This window comes from Camelus ferus, chromosome 15, assembly GCF_009834535.1.
Source record: "Camelus ferus isolate YT-003-E chromosome 15, BCGSAC_Cfer_1.0, whole genome shotgun sequence".
Taxonomy (NCBI): domain Eukaryota; kingdom Metazoa; phylum Chordata; class Mammalia; order Artiodactyla; family Camelidae; genus Camelus; species Camelus ferus.
The window spans coordinates 51,714,867-51,741,090 of record NC_045710.1 but is presented as its reverse complement, the minus strand read 5'-3'; the positions used below and the strand labels follow the sequence as shown (position 1 = coordinate 51,741,090).

Sequence of the window (26,224 nt, the reverse complement as noted above, 5' to 3'; positions counted from 1 at the left end):
TTCCCTGCGGGCGATGTGTTATAGAGGCTAAATTTCAGGCAAGTGCAGGACAGCGGGTTAGGGCTCTCTTCTTAAACCTAGCCTACATTCATAAGTTGGAGGTTAGGTCAAAGATGAAGCAGGCCCAAAATACTGTGGCCCTGATTAGCCTTGTCCCAAGCCTTTGGTACCACTTAGAGTGGTAGAGATTCCACTCTAAGAGAGGCAAGCCAAGAAGAACAGAGGCTGTGCTGCCCCTACCCAGAGTCCTGCTCATAAGCAGGGTTGTTGTCCAAAAGAAATGGGCCATTCTCCCCAACACTTGTTCTGGAGCAGTGGCTCAGAAATTTTGCCCAGGGGGAGAGGGAGGCCATAACGACAGAGATCTTAACAGTGTAAGGAAGTTCAAACCTAAGGGCAATCTCAGAAATAATGAAGAAATTGGATAAGAATTAAGAGAAAGCTGATAGCTTTATAATATCAGCAAGCTAAACTGGTAGGTCAGCAAGTTTAACAGAGAGAACCAAGAAAAGATAAAGCTCAGAGAGCCTCCTGAGGACAGAAGTAATGTCAGAGATTAGTCTCAAAAAGTACCCCAGCAAAGGAAGCCCAAACTGAATTGGATCAGAGTGTAAAGAAATTTATCTCCCAGGGGATCGTCAGAAACAACACAGCAATCAACCTAAAAGCTGGGTGTGATACCAACAGAGGCCTATAGCTTAACAGAGAGATCAGCGGAATAGACAAAGAGAGCCTTGCTAAAACACTGTCATCTCAGAGCAACTTGTGCACATTATAACCTCTGAGGAGCAAGTATACAGGCTGCATATTGCAGGAGCAACAGACATCACTAAAATAGTCAAGTCACTAAACAAATAAACAAGAACAAGGACAAGCCCCAGAGCACAGAACATCGGTATCCAGATTTGCTACATTACCTAAAAGATCCAGTTTTCAACAACAACAAAACATACAGAAAAACAGTATATGTAACTCATACACAGGAAAAAAAGCTAGGCAACAGAAACTGGCTGTGAGAAGGCCCACATATTGGATTTAACAGGCAAGGATCCCATAATAACCACTATAAACATATTCAAAGAGCTAAAGAAAACCAAAGTGGATAAAGATATGACAATGTTGCAACAAACAGAGAATGTCAATAAAGAGAGAGAAGTAATTTTTAAAAAGAACTATATAGACATTGTGGAGGTAAAATGTACAATAACTGAAATGACAAATTCACTACAGGTGTTCAACAACAGGGTTTGTATTGACATAGGAAAGAATCAGCTCTCCTGAAAATTAGAGATTTGATCAATAGAGATTGTGCAACCCGAAGAACAGAGACAAAAAAGAATGAAAAGAATGAAGAATATGCATGATGGAAGTACCAAAAAGAGTGGAGAGAGGAGACAGAGAAAGGAGCAGAAGAAAAAAAAATTGAAGAAATAATATCCAAGTACTTCCTATATTTGATGGAAACCATTAAGCTACACATCCAAGAAGCTTGACCAAGTGGTATAAACCAAAGAGATCCACACACAAACATATCATAGCAAAAATGTTGAAAGACAAAGAGAATTTTGAAAGCAGCAATACAAAAACCACTAATTTCTCATCAGAAACAAAGGGGGCCAGAAGGTATGGAATTACGTATTTAAAGTGCTGAGGGAAAAAAAATGATCAACCAAGCAATCTGTCTTTCAAAATCTATCTTTCAAAAATGAAAGTGAAATAAAGACATTTCAAATAAACAAAAACTGAGATAATATGTTGCAAAAAGACCTATCTTACAGATATGTAAGAATGCTAAAAGAAGTTACTAAGGTGGAAAACAAGAGACTGCAGGCAGTAATTCAAATCCTCAGGAAAAAGCAAAGACACCAGTAAAGGTAATTATGAAAGACAATATAAATGCCTATTTCTTTTCCTTTCTTCTCTTAAGTGATTTTAAAATCAACCTATAAAACAACAGGTACATAATTATATTGTTAGCCTGTAACATATAGACATGTAATCCATTTGACAATAATTGAACAAAAGAAGTGTACAGGAGCAAATCTCTGTTGCAGTAAGGTAGTGACACTACTTGAAAACACAGGAACAAATGAAGAGAACCAAAAATGGTAAATAGGAAGGCTACTATAACAAACTCTATAAATAAATACATATTACTTGTTCCCCTTTCTTCTCTCAGCTTCTCTAAAAGTCATAAAATTATATAAAGTAATATTTGTAACAATGTATTTTTGGGTTTGTAACATATACAATGTCATTTAAAAAGCATCAAAAAGGGGAAGAAGTAAAGAGTAATGCTTTTAAATATTACTACAATTAAGTTAGTATAAGTCTGAATGGATTCTGAAAAGTTAAAATGCATATGGTAAACCCTAGAGAAACAACTAAGGAAATAATTCAAGAAATATCTATATAATGAAAAAATATTAAAAGAATTAAGATGTTACACTAGGAAGACATCCACATAATGCAAAGGAAAGTAATAAAGGAGGAAATGAGACTAACAGAAAATTAAGAGTAAAATGACAGACATAAATCCAATCAGATTAATAAAATATTAAATGTGAATTGATTAAAGAATCCAATCAAAAGGCAGAGATCATCAGAATAGATAAAAATATACATTGTCTACAGAACACACACTTCAGACCCAACAATACAAAAAGGATGGAGATTGAGGGATAGGGTATAGTTCACGCAGTAGAGTGCATGCCTAGCATGCACAAGGTCCTGGATTCAATTCCCAGTACCTTCTCTAAAAATAAATAAACCTGATTACCTCCCCCCACCAAAAAAAAAAAAAAAAAAAAAAGATGGCGATTGTATCCCCTGGACTATTAGCAGGAATGATACGAGCATTGCAGGGAATGCTACAGGAGTTCCAGACAACACGGTGTAGTAGTACGACCATGAATTTGTCTCCTCTCACAAACACGACAAAACCACAACTGACTGCTGAACAATCACTGATAAAAAAGACTGGAGCCTACCAAAAAAGATCGTCAACTGGAGACATAAAGAGGGAACCACAGCAAGATGGTAGGAGTGGCAGGCTTGCCATATAATCTGGTCACATACCCCAGGTGGGCAACCCCACCAGCTGGAGAATAATTGCACTGCAGAGATTCACCCACAGGAATGAGAGTTCAGCCCTACATCAGGCTCCCCAGCCTGGGGGTCCAGCATCGGAAGGAGGATCCCTCAGGGCATTTGGCTTTGAAGGCCAGTGGGGCTTAACTGAAGGAGCTCCACGGAATTGGGGTAAACAGAGACTTTACCCTTAAAGAGTGCACATAGAATCTCATGTGCACTGAGACCAAGGGTGGAAGTAGTCATTTCATATGAGCCTGGGCCAGAGCTGCCTGCTGGTCTTAGAGGGTCTCCTGGGGAGGGGTGGGGCGTCTGTGGCTTACCTGGGAGATGTAAAAGCTAGTGGCAGACATTCAGGAAATATTCAGCCACATAAACTTTCCTGGAGGCTGACATCTTGCCTGGATCATTAGCACCAACACCTGGCCCCAACCAACAGCCAGTAGGCTTAAGTGCTTGGATGCCTCAGGCCAAACAACTAACTGGGTGGGAACACAGCCCCACCCATCAGCAGAGCTACCTAAGCTACCTAAGAACTTCTTGACCTCACAGCTGTCTCTAGACACGCCCCTAGACACAACCCCTCTCACCAAAGGGCCAGGACCCAGCTTTACCCAGCAGGGGGCAGGCACTGGCCCCTCCCACCAGGAAACCTGCACAAGTCTCTAGTCCAGCTTCACTCACCAGGGGGCAGACACCAGAAGCAAGAAAACAACAATCCAACAGCCTAAGGAAGGAGTCCACAAATGAAGGCCAGACTCTACCCTGGGACCAGCTGCCACCCACCCCACCCTGGCCCTTGGGTTATGAGGGGAGTGCACTACTGGAACTCATGGGATGTCACCTACAGAGGGCTATTTCTCAAAGGCTGAGAAACATAACTAATCTACTACATACAGAAAAATACAAATAGAAATTTAGACAAAATGAGGTGGCAGAGGAATATGCTCCAGGCAAAGAAACAAGATAAAATCCCACAAGAAGAACTACGATGAGAAGATAGGAGATCTACACAAGAAAGTTAAGAGTAATGATTGTGAAGATGATCAGAGAAATCAGGAGGAGAATGGATGCACATAGTAAGAAGTTAGGTTTTTAGTAGACTTATAAAATATAAAGAACAACCAAACGGAAATGAAGAACACAAACACTTAAATGAATAATATACTAGAAGGAACCAAGAGAAGACTAAATGAGGCAGAAGAACAAACCAATGAGCTAGAAGACAGAGTAGTGGAAATCACCACCGCAGAACAGAAAAAAGAGAAAAGACTGAAAAGAAATGAGGATAGTTTTGGAGACCTCTGGGACGATATGAAGCACACTAATTTTCACATAGGGGTCCCAGAAAGAGAAGAGAGAAAGGACCTGAAAAAATATTTGAAGAGCTAATAGCTAAAAACTTCCCTAACTTGGGAAAGGAAATAGTCACCCAAGTCCAGGAACCACAGAGTCCCATACAGGATTAACCCAAAGAGGAGCATGCTGAGGCACATAGTAATTAAACAGATTAAATTAAAAAATTAAAGATAAGGAGGAAATATTGAAAGCAACAAGAGAAAAGCAAAAACTAACATACAAGGGAACTCCCATAGGGTTATCAGCTGATTTTTCAGCAGAAACTCTGTAGGCCAGAAGGAAGTGATACTATGCATTTAAAGTGATGAAAAACCTACAATCAAGAACACTCTCACCAGCAAGGCTTTAGTTCATATTTGATGGAGAAATCAAAAGCTTCATGGATAAGCAAAAGCTAAAAGAATTCAGCACCACTAAATCAGCTTCACAACAAATGCTAAAGGAGCTTCCCTAGAAGCTTTTCTTTCCCTAGAAAAGAAAAGGCCACAACTAGAGACAAGAACATTATGAAATGGAAAAGCTCACCAGGGAAGGCAAACATACAGTAAAGATAGGAAATCATCCACACACTAACTAATAAGGAAGTTGAAAGACAATAGTAGCAAAAATCATCTGTACCCACAATAATCAGTAAAAGGATACACAAAAATAATTAGATGTAAAATATGATATCAAAGCCAGCAATCATGAGGGGAGAAGAGTACAAATACAGGGTATCTAAAATGCATTTGAAATTAAGAGACCATCAACTTAAATCAATCATGTGTATATATACATAGAATTCTATACCAAAATCTCATGGTAACTGCAAACCAAAAATCTATAATAGATATATATACAAAAAAGGGAAAGGAATCCAAACATAACACTAAAGATAGTCATCAAATCACAAGACAAGAGAACAAAAGAAAAAAGGGGGTAAAAAGATCTGCAAAAACAAGTCCAAAACAATGAACAAAATAGCAATAAGAACACACATATCAATAATCAGCTTAAATATAAATGGATTAAACACTCCAACCAAAAGACTAGACTGGCTGAATGGATACAAAAACAAGACCCTTATATATGGGGTCTACAAGAGACCCACTTCAGAGCTAGAGAAACATACAGGCTGGAAGTGAGGGGATGGAAAAAGGCATTCCATGCAATAAAAACCAAAAGAAAGCTGGAGTAGCAATACTTATATCAGACAAAACTGACTTTAAAATAAAGACTGTTATAAGAGACAAAGAAGGACACTACATAACGATCAAGGACTCAATACAAGAAGATATATAAATTGCATATATATATGCACCCAACATAGGAGCACCTCAGTATATAAGGCAACTGTTAACAGACATAAAAGGAGAAATCAAGTTACACAATAACAGTGGGGGAACTGAATACCCCACTTACATCAATGGATAGATCATCCACAGAAAATCAATAAGGAAATACAGGACTTTAAATAACACTCTAGACCAAATGTACTTAACTGAAATTTATAGAGCATTCCATCTGAAAGCAGCAGAATACGCATTCTCCTCAAGTGCACATGGAACAGTCCCCAAGATAGATCACATGATGGCCCACAAAGCGAACCTATCAACCCTCAATCTTTAAAGGATTTTAGAAAATTTTAGATGTGAATACATGACCTAGGTTGTTCCAATCAGACTAAGGGAAAAGAGTTATTTCATTTTAGTGGGAGATGTCCCAAGATATCACCCAGGAAGTCTGTGTTCTCTATAGTTACTGGCAGCTCCCTTGTTACTACAAGAAGTCAGTCTTAGGTTGAAGCCTCTGCAGATAATAGCAGATGAAGACAGGAACAAATCTGGGTGTATAATGACATAAATGAGCTATTGCAAATCTTTCCCAGTTTAAAGCCCACCCTACTGCTGAACTTCTGGTTATGCAAAACAATACATTTATTTGTCTGAATTTTTTTTTCTGTATCTCAAAATCAAAAACTATCCTATCATATAATTAGCCACTTCTGACATGTAATTCTTGCAAAAAAGAACAAGCTTCAAACTGGTCCATCTGAAAGCAGATAGGAGATACCATAAAGCCTTGCAAAGAGGCACCTTTATTGCCGACAGACAGTTAATCCCAAAGTGGGTGTGAATCAGATATCACTAACCTTACTAGGTTGCAAAAGCCAAAGCTTTTACTGCATGCTAAAGTAAAGAAGGAGACACAATGGGAGATCTGATCAGTACCCAGGAAGAGCCAAAGAACCACCATGCCTGAAAGGCCAAGGTCCCTTCTTCCTTCTCCAGCCCCACCCCAAGCTACTACTAGGTGGGACAAAAGGAACCAGTCTCTGAGGTGCAGACTGGGGACAAGAGGACAATAAGCTGCCCTTCCCTCAAACCCCAAGCCCACTCAAAGATGACAGAGACAGAGGCCAAGACTGAAACAGTTAAATTTATTGAAGGAGCTTAACAGAGAAAGAGGCCTACTGCTAAGGAACAGAAATGAACTTTCCCTTTCAACACTGATGGGGATGCAGTCTTTCTGGAAGGCAACTTAGCTTAACAAAATCCTTTTTAAAAAATGTCTCTACCCTGGATGCAGCAATTTTTTATCTAGGAATTGATCCTAAAGAAATAGAGTTACAACAGGTATGTTCTTGTAGTATTCAAAATAGCCAATCCCTGGATTGGGAGAGGGGGGAGCCATTAGTTCTGTCTAGCTTGGAATAAGTAGAGTTTGAAGTGTCTTTGATCCAAGTAGAAATGCTACGTAGGCAGTTAGACACCCAGCCTGGGGCTCAGAAGAGGCTTACGAGACATAAATTTGGAAGTCACTGGCATGCATCTAATAACTGAAGCTGTGAGACATCAATGAGATTACCTGGGGAGATAATACGGAGTAGAAGAGAAGACGGCCAAGTGTTGAGAATAGGCAATATTTAATGACTGAAGGAAAGGATGAGCCTGTGGAAATAATTGAGGTCAAACCACATAATGGTTTTATACTCATATAATAGAATATTACTCACTAGTTACATTTTTTAGATTTGTAAGATTAGCTGAAAAAGTTTAAACTATCTGTAGTATGTTCCCATTCTTAAACAACAACAAAAAAGACATATGTAATCATATATCCAAAAGTGTACGTCATAAAAAGCCTGGAGTTAACAGTGGGAGAGATTGAGAGGTATTTTTTCCTGATTATTTTTATTTCTATATTTTCTTATTTTTGTTTTTCTAAAATGACCACAGTTTTATTTTTCTTATGCCAAAGCAAACTTTTAAAAACTTATGTGCATGCCAGGATACAGTTCTCAGATTTAAAATTTTTACCTGAAACACAGAACATACATCAAAGAAGAGTATTAAAATTTTTTTTAACAGAAGTATAGTCAGTTTACAATGTGTCAATTTCTGGTGTACAGCATAAATGTTTCAGTCACACATATACATACATATTTCTTTTTATATTCTTTTTCATTATAGGTTGCTACAAGATACTGAATGTAGTTCCTTGTGCTATACAGTATAAACTTGTTGTTTATTTTATATATAGTAGTATCTACAAATCTCAAACTCCCAATTTATCCTTTTCCACCCCCTTCACCCCCTGGTAACCATAAGTTTGGTTTCTATATCTGAGTCTGTTTCTGTTTTGTAAATAAGTTCATTTGTGTCTTTCTTTTTTAGAGTCCACATATAATGGATATCATACGGTATTTTTCTTTCTCTTTCTGGCTTACTTTACTTAGACTCATGATCTCCAAGTCATCCATGTTGCTGCAAATGGCACGATTTTTTATGGCTGAGTAGTATTCCATTGTATAAATATACCACAACTTCTTTATCCAGTCATCTGTCAATGGACATTTAGGTTGTTTCCATGACTTGGTTATTGTAAATAGTGCTGCTATGAACACTGAGGTGCATGTATCTTTTTGAATTAGAGCTCCCTCCTGATATATGCCCAGGAGTGGGATTGCTGGATCATATGGTAAGTCTCTTTTTAGTTTTTTGAAGAATCTCCATACTATTTTCTATAATGGCTGCACCAAATCACATTCCCCACAGTGTAGGGGGGTTACCTTTTCTCCATACCTCTCCAGCACTTATGGTTGTGCACTTTTTAGTGATGGCCATTCTGACTGGTGTGTAAGGTGATATACTTCATTATAGTTTTGATTTGCATTTCTCTTATAATTAGTGATATTGAGAATTTTTTCATGTGTCTATTGGTCCTTTGTATGTCTTCATTGGAGAATCGCTTGTTTAGGCCTTTTGCTTATTTTTGGATTGGGTTTTTGTTGTTGTTGTTGTTGTTGTTGTTGTTAACTTGCATGAGCTGTTTATATATTCTGGAAATTGAGCCCTTATCAGCCACATCATTTGCAAATATTTCCTCCCATTCCATAGGTTGTCTTTTTATTTTGTTTATGGTTTCCTTTGCTGTGCAAAAGCTTATAAGTTTAATTAGGTCCCATTTATTTATTTTTGTTTTTATTTCTATTGCCTGGGTAGACCGTCCTAGGAGAACATTGCTAAGATTTATGTCAGAAGATGTTTTGCCTATGTTTTCTTCTAGGAGGTTTATAGTGTCTTGCCTTATATTTAAGTCGTTAAGCCATTTTCAGGTTTGTTTTTTTTTTTTGCATATAGTATGAGGATGTATTCTAATTTCACTGATTTACATGCAGCTGTCCAATTTCCCAGCATCACTTGAAGAGACTTGTCTTTTCTCCATTGTATATTCTTACCTCCTTTGTTCAAGATTAATTGACCGTAAGTCTGTGGATTTATTTCTGTGCTCTCTATTCTGTTCCACTGATCCGTATGTCTATTTTTGTGCCAATACTATGCTGTTTTGATTACTATAGCTCTGTAGTATTGTCTGAAGTCCAGCAGGGTTATTCTTCCAGCTTCATTCTTTTTCTTCAGTATTGCTTTGGCAATTCTAGGTCTTTTGTGATTCCATATAAATTTTGGATTTATTTGTTCTAGTTCTGTGAAAAATGTCATCGGTAATTTGATAGGGATCACATTAAATCTGCAGGTTGCTTTGGATAGTATGGCCATTTTAACAATATTAATTCTTCCAATCCGAGAGCATAGGATAACTTTAAATTTCTTTAAGTCATCTTTATTTTCTTTAATCAATATGTTATAGTTCTCCATATATGTCTTTCACATCCTTGGTCAGGTTTACTCTTAAGTATTTTTTTATGTGATTTTTAAAAGGGATTTTTTTTTTACTTCCTTTTCTGATATTTCATTGTTAGTGTAAAGAAATGCAACTGATTTCTATATGTTAATCTTGCATCCTGCTACCTTGCCAAATTCTTCTATCAGCTCCAGTAGTTTTTGTGTGAATCTTTAGGGTTTTCTATATATGGTATCATGTCATCTGTATATAATGACAATTGTACCTCTTCTCTTCCAGTTTAGATCCCTTTTATTTCTTTTTATTATCTGATTGCTATGGCTAGGACTTCCAATACTATGTTGAATAAAAGTGGTGAGAATGGGCATCCTTGGCTTATTCTAGATTTTAGCAGAAAGAGCCCTCAAGTTTTGACTAAAGATTGCCAAAATCACATAAAGATCCTTTGAAAATATAGTCTCTTGGGAATGCTAAATTTGTATTTTTTCTAGCCTGGTGCTTATCAAAACTACATACTAGCACCAAGGAAAGAAATGATTTACAAAAAAAAATCACAAAATCAGAAAGTGTGGAAAACATTATTAAAGGGTAAATGTATCTACAAAAGTATTTGTAACACATATTACAAAGGACTAGTTCTACTACATAGCACCTGTATATCAATAAGGAAAAAATAACTCCTTACTGTTACTGTTACCAGATTAGCGTAGATCCAAAAGTATGATTATGTTGGGAAGAGTGTGGGTGATCAGCACCCCCATGTATTCCTATTTTGAGTGCAACTTGTTAGGACATCTATAGAAGACAATTTGGCAATGTCTGTCAAAATTACAAAAGCACATGCTCTTTGAAACAGCAATGCTAGGAATCCATAGGAATTCCATTACTGAGAATTTATCTTGCAGATGTACTCATAATTGTTCAAACATATAAGATTATTCACTGAGCATTATTTGTAACTGCAAAAAACTGAAACTATCCTAAATATCCACCAACAAGGTAGTTAAACAAAGCAAGGTACATCCCAGCCAATAAAAACACTATGAAGTTGTAGAAATGAGCAAGGACTCTGTACAATGATCAGGAAAAATCACTAAGTTGTATTTAGTGACAACAGAAAAATAAGAGGCAGAACACTGTGTCCAGGGAGTAGCTGGAGTATACACTTTGATACCTTTTAAATTTGAACCATGTGAATACATTGCCTATTCAAAATAATTTTTTAAAAGAGTGGGCTAAAAAAAAGTTCTCTCAAGTTTAAAGTTAACACACACACACACACACACACACACACACACACACACACACACACACACACAGAAAATAAATAAATAAACATGGCAGTAACGTCAGGAAAAAGATAAAGATGCCCATTGCTCTAGCTTCCTAGAGCTGCAATAACAAACCACTTAAGCTTAAAACATAGAAATGTATTCTCCCATTTCAGGAGGCCAGAAGTCCAAAAGCAAGCGTTATTAGGGTTGGTTCCTTCTGAAAGCTCTGAGGGAGAAACTGGTACATGCCTCTCCCACATTCCAGTGGTTGCTGGCAATCCCTGGCTTGTAAATATATTACTACAATCTCTGCCTCCATCTTCACATCACCTTCTTCTCTTTGTGTCTATGTGTGTCTTTCTCTGCCTCTTATCAGAACCCTTTCATTGGATTTTGGGCCCACCCTAATCCAGTATTATCTCACCTGGATTCTTAGTTATAGTTACAAAGACCCAATTTCCAAACGAGTTCACATTCTAAGTTTCCAGGTGGATGTGAATTTTGTGGGACACTATTTAACTATTATACCCATTTTCCCTGCTTTTTTGGGCATTACATTGGAGGTCATGGCTAATGAGGTAAGATTTTTTTAAAAAGGCAGTATAAAGATTAAAAAGAAATAGAATTATCACACTTTTACGATGCTATGGCTATGTATATAGAAAGCTTCAAAGAATCGACAGGTAAATAATTAGAATTAATAAGATAGTTTATCATAGTAACAATATAAGAGCAAATTACAAAATCAACTGCATATCTCTACATCAAAAGTCAGAAAATGTAATCAAAATAACTATGGTAGTGATAGAAATTTAGGTACCAAGAGTAAATTTTGTAAATGATATGCAAGATTCTATGTGGAAAAATCCTAAAACTTATTGAAAGATATTAAAGAAAATCTAAATAAATATGAACTATATACTATGTTTATGCATGGTAACATTCAATACATATAGCAATTCTCCCCCAAAGACATGTTAATTTAATTGAATTTCAATTAAAACCTGAACTGTATTTTTTTTGGAATTTGATAATCTAATTCTAAAATCTCTATGGAAGAATAATGAGCCAAGAATAGCTAAGATTCTCTTATGGAAGAAGAATTAGAAGGGGAGAATTGTTCCACCAGATATTAAGCGGCATTAAAGTTATAATATATAAGAAAGTGTGGCATTATGCAGAAATACACAAAAAATTAATGGAACAAAAAAGAGAGCCCAGAAGAAGACCTAAGCATTTATGGAAAATTGATTGATATATTTCAGAGGTGGCATGCAGATCTGTGAGGGAAAGGATAATTACCCATATGAAAAAAAAAATGCACTCCTTTTTCATAGCATTCCCCCAAACCCATTCCAGACAGATTAGATACTTGAAAGAAAGCTAAAGCTTTAAAACCGAAAGATAACAGGCAAATATCCCTATGACCTCGGGGTAGGAAAGAATTGCTTACAGAACACTCAAACAACATGCACCATAAAGGAAAATATTAATAACTTCACCACTTAGAATTAGAAAATTGTTTATCAGAAGATACCGGTATTTCCCAAAGGGTAAAAATTAAGTCACAAAGTGGAAGAATATTTATCAGACAAGTAATTAAAAACTTTTTTTTGTTATGTAAGGTTTTCAAACATGCAAATCAAATATGCAACATGGTGTATATGAATATGTTTATAAATTAGAAAGTACTTTTTAAGATAAAAGATTAAGAAAACCAGAAGTCAGAATGGGGGAAGTTTAAGAAATGGCATGGAATACAAAGGGCTTCCTAGGGGCATCTGGGGCTTCAAAGTATTATTAATGTTCTATTTCTTCAACTGAGTTGTAAGTACATGGCATTAATTCTATATTTATGATTTTATCAAATATAAAAATGTATTTATTATACAAATATATACAGTATCTTTTGGATACTTGAAGTATTTTATTTAAAAAGTTTTGTTTTCTAGATTATCAGCCTAACCATTTTTAAATTTTTAAAATTTAATTTATTATTTGGGGGGGAGGTAATTAGGTATTTATTTATGTATATGGCAGTACTGGGGACTGAACCCTGGACCTCCTGCATGCTAAGCATGCCCTCTACCACTGAGCTATACCCTGCCCTCTACCACTGAGCTATACCCTCCCCTCTAAAAAAGTTTTGTTTTCTAAAGAGTGAATGTACAAGTTTCAATTTCATTAGCAGATAGTTTTAATATGATCCTGAAATGGTTATAAATTGTAGCAGTATTTTTTTGGATCTGTCTCCTAAGGCAAGGGAACAAAAGCAAAAATAAATAAAATGACACCTAACTAAATTTAAAACTTTTGCACAGCAATGGAAACCACTGACAAAATGAAAAGACAACCTACTGAATGGCAGAAAATATTTGCAAATGATATGATCAATAAGGGTTTAATATCCAACATATATAAACAGCTCATACAACTCAATATCAAAAAAAAAAAAAACCCAATAAGAAATGCGCAGAAGACCTGAATAGACATCTTTTCCGAAGAAGACAAACAGATGGCCAACAGGTACATGAAAAGATGCTCAACATCGCTAATTACCAGAGAAATGTAAATCAAAACCACAATATCACCTTACACCAGTCAGAATGGCTATCATCAAATAAAGACCACAAATAACAAATGTTAGTGAGGATGTGGAGAAAAGGGAACTCTCATACACTGTTGGTGGGAATGTAAATTGGTGTAGTCACTGTGGAAAACCACATGTAGGTTCTGCAAAAAACTAAAACTAGAACTACCATATGATCCAGCAATTCCATTCCTGGGTATATATCTGAAGAAAACAAAAACACTAATTCAAAAAGATACTCTCCAATGTTCACAGCAGCATTATTAACAACAGCCAAGATATGGAAGCAACCTAAGTGTCCATTGACAGATGAATAGATAAAAAACATATATATATATATGCCACGTTTTCTTTTATATATATATGTGTGTATATGTATATATATTCATGTGCGTGCGCACACACACACACAGTGGAATACCACTCAACCATAAAAAAGAATGAAATTTTGCCTTTTGCCACAACATGGATGGACTTGGAGGGTATTATGCCTAGTGAAAGAAGTCAGAGAAAGACAAATACTGCTTTCACTTATATGCGGAATCTAAAAAATAAGACAAAAAAATGACCATTAAAAAAAGGCAAACAGATTCACAGATATAGAAAACAAACTAGTGGTTACGAGAAAGGAGAGGGAGGTGAGAAGGGCAAGATAGGGGAAGGGAATTAAGAGGTACAAACTACTATGTATAAAATAAATAAGCTACAAGAATATATTGTACAACATAGGAAACATAGCCAGTATTTTGTAACTATAAATGAAGTATAACCTATGAAAATTTTGAATCACTATGTTGTACACCTGGAAGAAATACAATATTGTAAATCAACTATATCACAAATTAAGAAAACCCTCTAAAATATATATGTAAAATCCTGAAATGGTTAAATAAGTAAGCATAGTACCCTTTAAAAAAATCTTCTGGATTATTGAAAAGGTTTTTCTTCTATACAGTTAGTGAATATCTATAAAATAAAAATGTTTGCTTTAATCTGTCGTTTTTTTTTCTTTCACTTTCTGGGAACATAACAACCCTATACCCTTTAATAAAAATCTTCCATATAAACAAAATTCGTATCATCTCTTCAGTAACTAATCTAAGGATGGGAAATAGGAAAACATGACTGATAGAAAAAAAAAACTATTAAATACCACCTACACCAAAGCAACTATTTGATTTAAAAGTTTTTTTTAACAAGAGCAAATCCTGAAACAGTTCACTCATCTGCTTAGTAAATTAAAACAATGCAACTCTGTAAATGAGTAGAAAATATTTGAAACCTTAATTCTATAAAAAATTAACATTTTTATATGCCAGGCATTGTTCTAAGTGTTTTTACACATATCAGCTTATTTAATCCTGAGAATAATCTAATGAAGAGGGCACTCTTATTATTTCTATTTTACAGACAAAGGAACCAAGGCAGAGTGAAGCAATTTGCTGAATGTCACACAGTTAATAACTGGTGGTCTGCATTTGAACTCAAACAGTAGGGCTCCACAGCCCATGCCGTCAACCACTATGTCACACTGCTTTCCTCAAATTGTGATGTCTTGGTGGAAGCAGAGAGAGGGATAGAGGTCAGAAAAGAGAGCAAAGGATGGCAGAAGGCTAAGGAGGCAATCCTGATGTCTGTTAAAGTCTGAGAAACAAATATCTAACTCATTTACCAATATTGCTCTTTTTTCTTTTTTCCTCAGCTTTATTGAGGTATAATTTAAAAATAAAATTGTAAGATTTTTAAAGCGTACATCGTGGTGATTTGATACGGGTCTGATTGTGAAAAGATTCCTCCCATCTAGTTGATTAACACGCCCATTATCCTATAACATTCATCACCCTGTATATGTGTGTATGTGCATATATACATGTACACATACATATATTTAGATTAACCCAACAAAGGTTTTTTTTTTTTTTGGCTTGTGCTACATGTCCAATGCTTTTTGGTAAAGGGGTTCTGTCCCAAGTAATCACACACTGTCCCTGGCTGAGAGTGGTTCCATCTTCTTGTGACACTGCTTCCTCACCATGTGGCTTTATACATATATATGTATATAATACTATATCTATTTTATACTCTATATAAATAGTGATGGATATATAAATTAACTACATACTATATATTAATTATATATATACTATATATATATATGCCCATATATGAATTTTTGTAAGAATATTTTAAAATGTTTCACTGTCTTGTTTCTCGGTAAAACACCACAATGTTGGTAAAAAAAAAAAGTTTCACTCTCTTGGTACATTTCAATTATACAATACAGTGTTATTATACAATAGTCATGTTTCACATCAGATCCTTAGAACTCATTCATCTTATAGCTAAAAGTTTGTACCCTTTTACCAACCTCTCCCTATTTCCCTCACTACCCTCCAGCTCCTGGAAACCACATGTCTACTCTCTGTTTCTATGACTTTGAGGTTTTTTTCAGTTTCACATATAAGTGGATACCACAACATTGTCCTTTAACGTGTATGAAATCCTTCGTCTAAACAATAAGCAAGTATTGCAAAAACTGCCAGAGCAAGTATTTTGATAATTCCGTAAGTTTTAAAATATAGACATTCTTAAACTTTCTTTTTCTTGTTTTCATCAAGGAACGTCTGATCCCAAATCTAGCTTTAAAAAAGTGGCCTTTTGGCATTCTTTTGTCGCCATCTTGTGGCCTTTTATAGTATTGCTACTGAAAACTATAAACACCTCTGGGCTGGGATCCCAAAAAATTCAATGCCAATCTTAGGGCTGATATGTTGCCTGCTTTTGATCACTCTGATATCCTTCTATGGGCTCCTGAATTTACATCTCTTTTTTTTCAATCAGAAAATTTACCCATTTTACTGATGCATTGCAATTGCTCTACATTTTACCATATTATGTAGAAAATTCTAAAAATACAAGCTACTTTGTAAAACCAAAGACAAATATTGAATCCAGTATCTACATCAATTTTTTTAAAGTGTGGAGACCAAAACTGAGCCCAGTCAATTAATGCCGTGCTAGACCAAGGATGGCCATGCCCAAAACCAGAAGGGAAAGCTGTTGGACCAAGCCCCTCCTGACGAGAAGTCTGTGTGGCTTTTCACAGTTATAAGTCTCTATGGTGGATTCATTCTGGGTTTCCTTAGTCTAATCCAGTAACACTCTGCATCAAATTAGAATTCTTAAATTAGTCACTGTCATATCTCCTCACCTCAGGGCTGTTCTCCCCCCTCGAGGGTATCTCCCCTTCCGTTCCTCTGGGAAGGGGGAGGGACAGGCTGGCCCTGGGCTGAGGAGGCAAGTGCAGATCCCGGGGGAACACTTCCCGGTGAGGGTCAGAGGGGAAGACTGATGAGTCTCTTAGGCACGTGTCCATTCCCTGGCAGCTCCCTGGTGTTGGCAACTTGACAGCCCAACTTAAACCCCAGAGAGAACTTGAGTGCACTCACCTTGCCTGCTTTTCTGCCTCGCTTATGGTCATAATAATCTGAAAATTCCTTATTCAGATAGAGCATTCACAGTTCTGTGCAGCCAATCCTAAACAACCAGGTGGTCAGTTCCCTTAATTCTCTTCACTCAGCTTTCTTTTTCTCAATGATCTTATATTCTTTCTTTCTTTCCTCTAGTGCTCTCAACCTGAGACAGCATGAGCCAAACCTTTGCTCCACCCACTTCTGTTCAAAGATCTGGAGGGGTGGTTCCTTGATTGACCCAATAACTCAGGAACTACCGGCATTTAATGGTTGAGGGCCAGATATACTAAATATCCTGCAATGGTGAGACACTCTTAAAACTAATAATCCTGCACAAGAGTTAAGATAGCCACAACGGTTCACTCATCTGGCCTCCCAAATTACGCATAACTCTTCTTTATAAATGGTCAGTAAAACCCTTAAAATTATTTGCATACTATTCCATAGACTGTTGTAGGACGGACCACATATTCACAAAGTAGGGAAAAGGCAACAGCTGCCCCCTGTCCCTCCTTAATAATATATATTTCTCTTCCTTTTACCTCCATGAATTGGTTGATTTTGAGTAACATAAAGGAATTTTGATGAAATTCCACTGTATCTATTTACTCCTCTGCCTATTTATAAACATACTATTCTGTGCCTTATTTTTGACTTAATAACCATTCTTTGAGATTCTTCTATATTAGTACAAAGAGCTCTACCCCATCCTTTTTAATGACAGCAGAATATTTCACTTTATGGAGCTATTCTAGCATTTACTTAACCAGTCTTTGTGGAAGAATTTTAAGCCAAAAAGCATCAAAATTAGATGTATAGTCAGACCTTTGAAAAGTCATTCTGGCTGATAATTGCCAGATACCACTCATTGTGGAAAAAGGCTTGAAGGTTTGCAATCATTTGTGAGAGGATACTACCGTAATATTCCTGGTGAGCAATGATTTCTTTAAATTGTTGCTCTCTAATAATTCCCCAGCAAGGCTAAAACTTGGTTGGAAGGAAGGAAGGAAAGAAGAGAGGAAGGAAGGGAGAGAGGGAGGGAAGCTCTTTGAGAAATATGACATATACACAAGGGAAAAAATAAGACAAGACAAAAATGTGTAACTCAATAATTCATGACAAAGTAAATATCTATATAACTCACCCAGATCAAGAAATTAAACATTGCAAAGACCCTCTAATGCCCTTTCTCCATAATAAGCCCTCCCTCCCTTTCAGAGGCCCACTATTATGGGCCTGATGGTTATAATAATCACTTCCTTGCTTTCCACTATAATTTTACCACCTAATCTTGCATTCCTAAACCTTTTAATTTAGTTTCTCTATTTTAAAACTTTATATAAATGGAATGATACAGCATGTATTCTCTTACATGTAGTTTCTTTCACTCAATGTTATGTTTATGAAAGTCACCTATATGGTTACACTTTCATTGTTCATTTTTATTGCTGCATAATATCCCATTGTTTGAACGTATTATAATTTAACTGTTCTATTGCTGGAGGGTATTTCACTTTGTTAAAAACTGGACAGTTGCAAAATGAAGCTATTTATCCTAAACCCCACATCACCAAACCAAGACTTGCTTAATACTTAATTACACTTTCTACTCTCCCAGAAATGGAATCTTAAACCAGTCAATCTGGAATTACCTGATCAAGACTAATGGGTCCCATAAACCCTTACTATCCCCTAAAGGAAAGTGACCTTGCCACAGCCCATCTGCTTTTTGCTGGTATAACTTCCTTGTCCTTCTCTCTTCTGTATATAAAAGCCTTTCATTTTGAACAGCTCCTCAGAGCTTCTTTCTATCTGCTAGACGGGATGCTGCCAGATTCACGAATCATTGAGTAAAATCAGTAAGATTTTTAAAATTTATTCAGTTGAATTTTTTTTTAACATTTGTTTCCAGTTTGGGACTACTATAAATAATGATACTATGAACATCCTTGTGCATGCTTCCCGGTGCACATGTGTATGCATTTCTGTTGAATATACAGATAAACTGGGATGGTTGATTACCCTAATATAAACCAAAGGAGTAAAAATTCTGGGCCAAAGAGTATGCATATCTTCGACGTTAGTAGATAATGCCAAATCATTCTCCCAAAGTACTCTACCAATTTACAAATGACGGGGTTCAGGGCATGCTACCATGAAATATGACTCTATTAGCAAAGCTCTATGGTAACTAACCTTAAACCAGCACCCCCCACCCCGGCTCTACTCATCTCCGGCCCAAGCACACTTTTCACATCTTTGGATCACACAATACCTTGCCTAACCCATCGGTTCTTTCCGAAGATCAAAGAAGTAGAAATGAAGAATAAGTAATTAACAGATGACCAGTTCTCTTCCCTAGCTGCCCCTCAGTAATCTTGCAAATAGACTGTGTGAACAAGACATTATCTAAAAAAAAGGTCATGGGAAGTCAACAAGCCTGCATGCAGTGGGAGAGGGCTGCAAGTTTGATCCCGTCTTCATGATTAACTGAGATTACCTCCCCTTTTCCCTTTAAAAACTTTCACGGCTGAGCAGGATCTTCAGAGTTGGTTTTGGGGGGATATGACTCCACCTTCTCCCTAGATTGCTGGCTTTCTGATTGAAAGCAACTTTTCATTTCCACCAACATATGCGTCTTGGGTATTGGTTTTCAAGCAGGCGAGCAGCCGGACCTGAGTTCAGGAATGCTCTCAGCATCATTTGCTGAAAAAAATTAGTCCTTTCCCCTTTTCTCTTTAGGGTCAATTTTGTCGTATATTAAGTATCCAGATACATGCATGTGTTTCTGGGCTCTGTATTCTATTCTGATGCTCAATTTTATCTTTCCATTAATATGCTACTTTCTTAATAATCGCAGCTTTATATAAAGTCTTGATAGCTAATTTACAGCTCGTCTTCCCACTGCTCAAGACTGGCCCTATTCTTGGCCTTTTGCATGCCCATGTACATTTTAGAATCAGCTTGTCAAGTTCTCAAAAAAAACCGATTGGATTTTAGGTTGGGATTGCATTGACTCAATAGATCCTTTTGATAAGAAGTGAAATCCTCTATAACTCAATAAAAAATGTTAAAAAAAAGTGAAATCTTTACAATTCTTTACAGTACAATAAACATGTCATATTCTCCATTCAATTAGAACTTTAATTTCTCACAATAATATTTTATAGCTTTCAGCATTGATACAGTACATACATTATGGTAGATGTATTCCTAGATACTTAATATTCCTGATGCTTTATGTCTAGATGCCTTTGTATTTTCTACATACACAATCATTTGATCTATGGCAATTACAATTTTATTCCTTCCTTCCCAATCTTAGGATAGTTTAGGGTTTTTTTTTTTTCTTATTTAGTGCACAATCTATGGTCACTAGTACATTGCCGAACACATGGGTGATAATGGACATTATTGTCTCATTCCCAATCTTAAAAGGAACACTTTCAATCTTTCACCATTAAGAACCCTGTTTTCACCAGTAAGATTTCACTTCTGTAGGATACATAAATGCCCAAGTGCTACTGCCGGGTTGTATGGTAATTGCATGGTTAATTTTGTAAGAAGCTGCCAAATTGTTTTCCAGAGTGACTGCACCATTTTATAGTCACACCAGCAAAGTATGAGGGATCTAGTTTCTTGGCCTTCGTGCTAGTATTTGGTGTTTTCACTATTTTTTACTTTAGCCATTTTAATAATTGTATAGTGATATCTCACTATGGTTTTAATTTGTGCTTCCCTAACAGCTAATGATATTGAACATCTTTTTCATGTGCTTACTTGCCATCTGTTTGTTTATTTATTTATTTAATTAATTAATTAATTTATTTATTTATTTAATTTAAGGGGGAGGTAATTAGGTTTTTATTTATTTTAGTGAAGGTACTATGGATTGAACCCAGGACTTCGAACATGCTAGTCTTGCACTCTACCCCTGAGTTATCCCCTCTCTGCTGTACATCCTCTTTGTTGAAATGTTTCTTAAGGAATTTAAGGTTTTTTTGCTCATTTTCTAATTGATTTTTAAGTCTTTAGCTTCTGAGAGTTCTTTATATATTCCAAATACTAGTCCTTTGTCAGACACGTGGTTTGCAAATGTTTTTTCCCACTCTGTAGCTTGTTTTCATCCCCTTAACGAAGCCTTCTGTAGAGCAGATGTTTTTAATTGTGATAAACACCGATTTATATCACTGTTTCCTTTTCTAGATTGTGCTTTTATGATTAATTTTAAGAACTTTTTATTTAGCCCTGGATCCTGAACATTTTCTCCTATTTTTTTTCCTGAAAGTTTTATAGTTCTATACTTTATATTTAAGTCTGTGATCCATTTTGAGTTAATTTTTGTATAACCAATGAGATTTGGGCCAAAGTTCATATTTTTGCCAGTGGGTGTCTTATTGCGGTAGCACCATTTGTTGAAAAAGCTCTCTCTCCCCCACTGAAATGCTTTGGCATCTTGTCAAAAATCAGTTGGGCATATTAGTATAGGCCTGTAACTAGATTCTCTGTTCTGGCCCATTAATCTATGTGTCTCTCCTTCCAGCAACACCAACAGTCTTGATTACCGTAGCTAAATACAGTAAGCCTTAGACTCAGGTAGCCTGACTGCTCCCATTTTAATCTTATTCTTAAAGATTGTAGCTATTATAGGTTCTTTACCTTTCCATATAAACTTTAGAATAAACTTATCTAGATCGACAAGAAAAATTGATGAGATTTTTATAGGAATTGCTTTAAATCTATATATCAATTTGGGAAGAACCAACATCTTCACTATATAGAGTCTTCCAATCCACAGTATTTCTCTTGAAAGAAGTATTTAGTGTTGTATAATTTTTGGCAAACAATTCCTGTATGTTTTTTCTTAGACTTACACCTAAGTATTTCAGGGTTTTGGAGCAACTGTAAATGGTATTGTATTTTTAATTTTGGTGTCCACGTGTTCATTGCCAGCATTTAGAAACATAATTGATTTTTGTATGTTTTTCTTGTATCCTACAATCCTGCTGAACTCATGTATTAGTTCTAGTTTTTCTCTTGATTCTTTGGAATTTTCTATTAAGATTATGATGTCATCAAAAATAGGAACAGTTTTATTTCTTCCTCTCTGATCTGCTGCCTTCTATTCTCTACTCTAACTTCCATCCCCATTCTTGTTCTCAAATCTTAAAGAGAAAGCAGTCTTGCACCTTTAAGTGTGATATTAGCTGTAGGTTTTTTATAGATGCTCTTTACCAAGCTGAGAAAGCTCTCCTCTCTCTCTTTTTTGAGAGTGTTTATCATGAATGGATGTTAAATTTTGTCAACTACTTTTTCTACATTGATTAATATGACCATGTGATTTTTCTTCTTACCCTGTTAATATGATTGATTACACTGATTAATTTTTCAAGTATTAAACAAGCCTTGCACCCCTCACTTGGCCAAGGTGTATAATTCTTTTTATATCTTGTTGAATTCTATTGTTAATATTTTGCTAAGGATTTTGCATCTTCAGTATTATGAGGGATCCTGATCTGTACCTCAAGAAAAATTCTTTGTCTGGTTTTGGCATCAGGGTAACACTAGCTTCATAAAATGAATTAGAGGGGGAAAAAATCATACAATCATCTCAATTGATGCAGAAAAAGTACTTGACAAAATTCAACATCATTTTGTGATTAAAAAAACACTCATCAAAAAAATGGATTGGAAGATTTAAAATTATTCAAATGTCAATAATACCCAAAGAGAGCTATACATTCAATGCACAGGTAACAAAAGAAAAAAATCATATAAATTGGACTTCATTTAAATTAAAACTTTTGTGCATTAAAGGGCAGTGCAAAAAGTAAAAAGGCAAACCACAAATAAGAGAAAATGTTTGCAAATTGTCTATCTGATAAAGTATTAGTATCCAGAGTATAGAAAGAACTCCTACTCAAAAACAAAAGAAATAAATAGCCCCATTAAAATAATGGGCAAAGATGTGAATAGACATTTCTCCAAGGAAGATACTTAGATGAACAACAAGCACATGAAATCAGTATTACTAATCACTAGGGAATTACAAACCAAAACCATAATAAGAAACCACACACATTAGGGTGGCCATTATCAAAAAACCAGAAAATAACAAGTGTTGGTGAGGATGTGGAAAAATTGGAAACTTAGTGCATGGCTGGTGGGAATGTAAAATGATGCAGCCACTGTGGAAAACAATATGGCAGTTCCTCAAAAAACTAAACACAGAAGTACCGTAAATCTATCAATTCCACTTACAGCTATAATATACCCAAAAGAGTTGAAAACAGGGACTTCGACAGATATTTGTACCCTAATATTCACAGCAGCATTATTTGTAAGAGCCAAAAAGTAAAAACAACCCAAATGTTTACCCACAGGTGAATGGGGAAAAAAATGTAGTACATACAAACAATGGAATTTTATTCAGCCTTTGAAAAGTACGAAATTCTGATAGATGCTACAACATAGATGAACCTTGGATACATGATGCTAAGTGAAATAAGCTAAACACAAAAGGACAAAAATTGTACGATTCCACTTACATAAGGAAACTGGAATAGTCAAATTCATAGAGAAAGAAAGCAGAACAATGGTTATCTGGGGCTCCAGGGAGTCCATTACTAACAAGGGTAGTTGTTCCTTAAGAGGTACTGAATTTCAGTTTGGGATGATGGAAAACTTCTGGACATGAATGGGGGTGATGGTTGTACAACAATCTGAATGGGCTTCATGCCACTGAACTGTACACTTAAAAAAGGTTATAGTGGTAAATTTCATGTTATGGACATATTACCACAATAAAAAGAAATTGAACACACAATTTCACATACAAAGTCATATATATACTCAGACTTTTTTTTTTCCCAGTGGATTACTTATACTATGTAATCAGGATGAGAATAATTGCTCTTGGCCACATCTCAAAAGTAGGTTCCCCTCTGATCAGTAGTTCCTGGGATCCCAGATCTAAGTGACTTCTTCTGGAAGTGCCTCTGTCTCATCCATTACCTCAACAATGAGTAACTGTCATTCAAGGCAGTTAACTGACTGCAGCTACCACAAAGTCCCAGCCAGCTGGGAGAAAGGTCCCCTATTCATCACAATATATATTTTATCCCAGACTCCCAAAGCAATGAAAGGAAGGTATGAAGACACTAAAAGAGTTGTTTGAAAACTTTTGTAGGTTTCCATGTACAAAGCTAACAGTATAATTCAAGTTATATAGAGCAGTGGCTCTCACAGTTTAGTGTACATCAGAATCACCACCTGTTGCTACTCACCATACTCCTCAAGAGTTTCTCATTCTGTAGATCTGGGATGGGACCCAAGATTTTGCATTTTCAGTAAGTTCCTAGACTGTACTGGGAACTACTGGCAGAGGGACCACACTTGAGAACTACTGAAAAACATCACAATACCTGATACCTATCTGACCCCAAAGAAGGATCAAAAGGGAGCAAGAAGAAATGTGAAGACTGGAGAGTTGCCATTTTACCCCTTGATATTATCATTTCTTTAAATAAACAGATTTTCGCTAAACATTCAGCAAAATTAAACATTTTTAAATTGAACTATAGTCAGTTTACAATGTTGGGTCAGTTTCTGGTGTGCAACATAAAATTTCAGTCAGACATATACATACATGTATTTGTTTTCATATTCCTTTTGATTATAGATTACTACAAGATATTGAATATAGTTCTCTGTGCTGTACAATAGAAACTTGTTGTTTATGTATTTTATTTACAGTAGTTAGTATCTGCAAATCCCGAACTCGCAATTGACCCCCCCCCCGTAACCATAAGTTTGTTTTTTATGTCTGTGAGTCTCTGTTTTGTAAGTAAGTTCATTTGTATCTTTTCTTAGATTCCACATGTAAGTGAAAAATTAAAATTTAAACACCCAACTAGACACTGAACTTAAGGGAAAAAAATGTTAATAGCGACAATTTAGTACCTACAAATTACTTAAGATTTAGAAAACCTAGTCCTCTTTTTCTTTGTTTTCCTTGGGCCAGTTTGGAAACTAGCCAAATTTTTTTTCTTCCGTGGTCAAAGCTTTACTACACTCTTTAAAGGTCTGTAATTCTATTAAAAGGCAACACACAGCAAGCAATTGAGAAGGCAGAGCCATAGCTGCGTCAGAGCCAAAGAGAGGACAGCACCGCGGCGGAGAGGGGAGTACCAGGCGGCTTCTCACGCACCGCACATGCGCGATCCCGAAGCCACGAATCAACGACGCGACAGCCGACACTCAGCAGTTACTACAAAACGAAGCACAGCCTCTGATTCCTCCCCAGAACAGAACTACCCGTCTAAACAGAGTCTGGATGGAGTCTCTGATCCTATCGAAGCTTATGGGTGTTGTTTTTCAATGGTTTGCCCAGAAATTCTCCCAGGGAATTCTCACTGAGGATTCTGCAGGGGGTGACAGAAGAGTGAAGGGAAAAGCTCTTGCCGCGTAATACTGAGAGGCCTAACGTGTGCTTGCAATGTTGAGATAAGTAAGTATAAATGCTCAATTTTCCTTTCCTAAAACTGCCACCGTGAAACAAACCGCCATGAAAACATGTTTCATGCCTAAGTTAAGGAAAAGTGGTAAAACTGTAAAATCAATTAGAACGATGTGATCACCATATTTTCATAGGCATCTTCCCCAAGGACATAGTTGAGATTTACTTTTCAACTATGACAAGGGTCACAAACTCAAATATGTACAGGGGACAAGCTAGTAACATAAATAATTGATCAAGATAACAGAAAATTCAGAGCTAGAAATAGAATCAAACTTTATTATTTGTTTATTTGTTTATTTATTTACCTATTTCTTTATTTATTTATATTCTTTTTCGGGGGGGAGGTAATTAGGTTTATTTGTTTATTTATCTATTTTTTAATGGAAGCACTGGGGCTTGAACCCAGGACCTCCTGCATGCTAAGCACACACTCTACTAATTGAACTATACCCTCCCCCCCAACATTATTTTTGAATGATGATTTAGGCATGTAACATAATGCAACCATTTATGCTATCAGAGATTATAAATTTGAAACCAAAAACATACAAATTAAAAAATAGGAACTTCATTATTAAATTTTTCTTGTAGCTCATACATTTTTGATCTAAAATAAAAAACTTGACACCCCTTGCCCATGCCAAGATTTCAGTGTAGTTAGAGTTGTATACAATGTGTAATATAGCTTTCAGCCCTGAATCCTTGAACTAAGAGCAGTATGTTTTTTTAAATTGAGTTTCATGAGAGAAAACAACTCCCCTTAAATAGTTACTTTCAAACAAAGAAGAAATTT

General features: G+C 36.0%; 1 protein-coding gene and 1 long non-coding RNA gene across 8 annotated transcripts in view; one reads left to right on the top strand and one right to left on the bottom strand.

Annotated features, from left to right (window-relative positions):
* ZNF638 (zinc finger protein 638) overlaps nt 1-26,224 on the bottom strand; it is a 108,996-nt gene that overhangs the window by 71,447 nt on the left and 11,325 nt on the right. The gene's annotated exons all lie outside the window — the stretch shown is intronic.
* The window catches only part of LOC106728613, a 31,501-nt gene continuing 30,243 nt past the window's right edge, over nt 24,967-26,224 (top strand). For both annotated transcript variants that reach the window (XR_001364866.2, XR_004326410.1), the window contains exon 1: nt 24,967-25,419. This is a non-coding gene — a long non-coding RNA (uncharacterized LOC106728613). The remainder of the gene's footprint in view (nt 25,420-26,224) is intronic.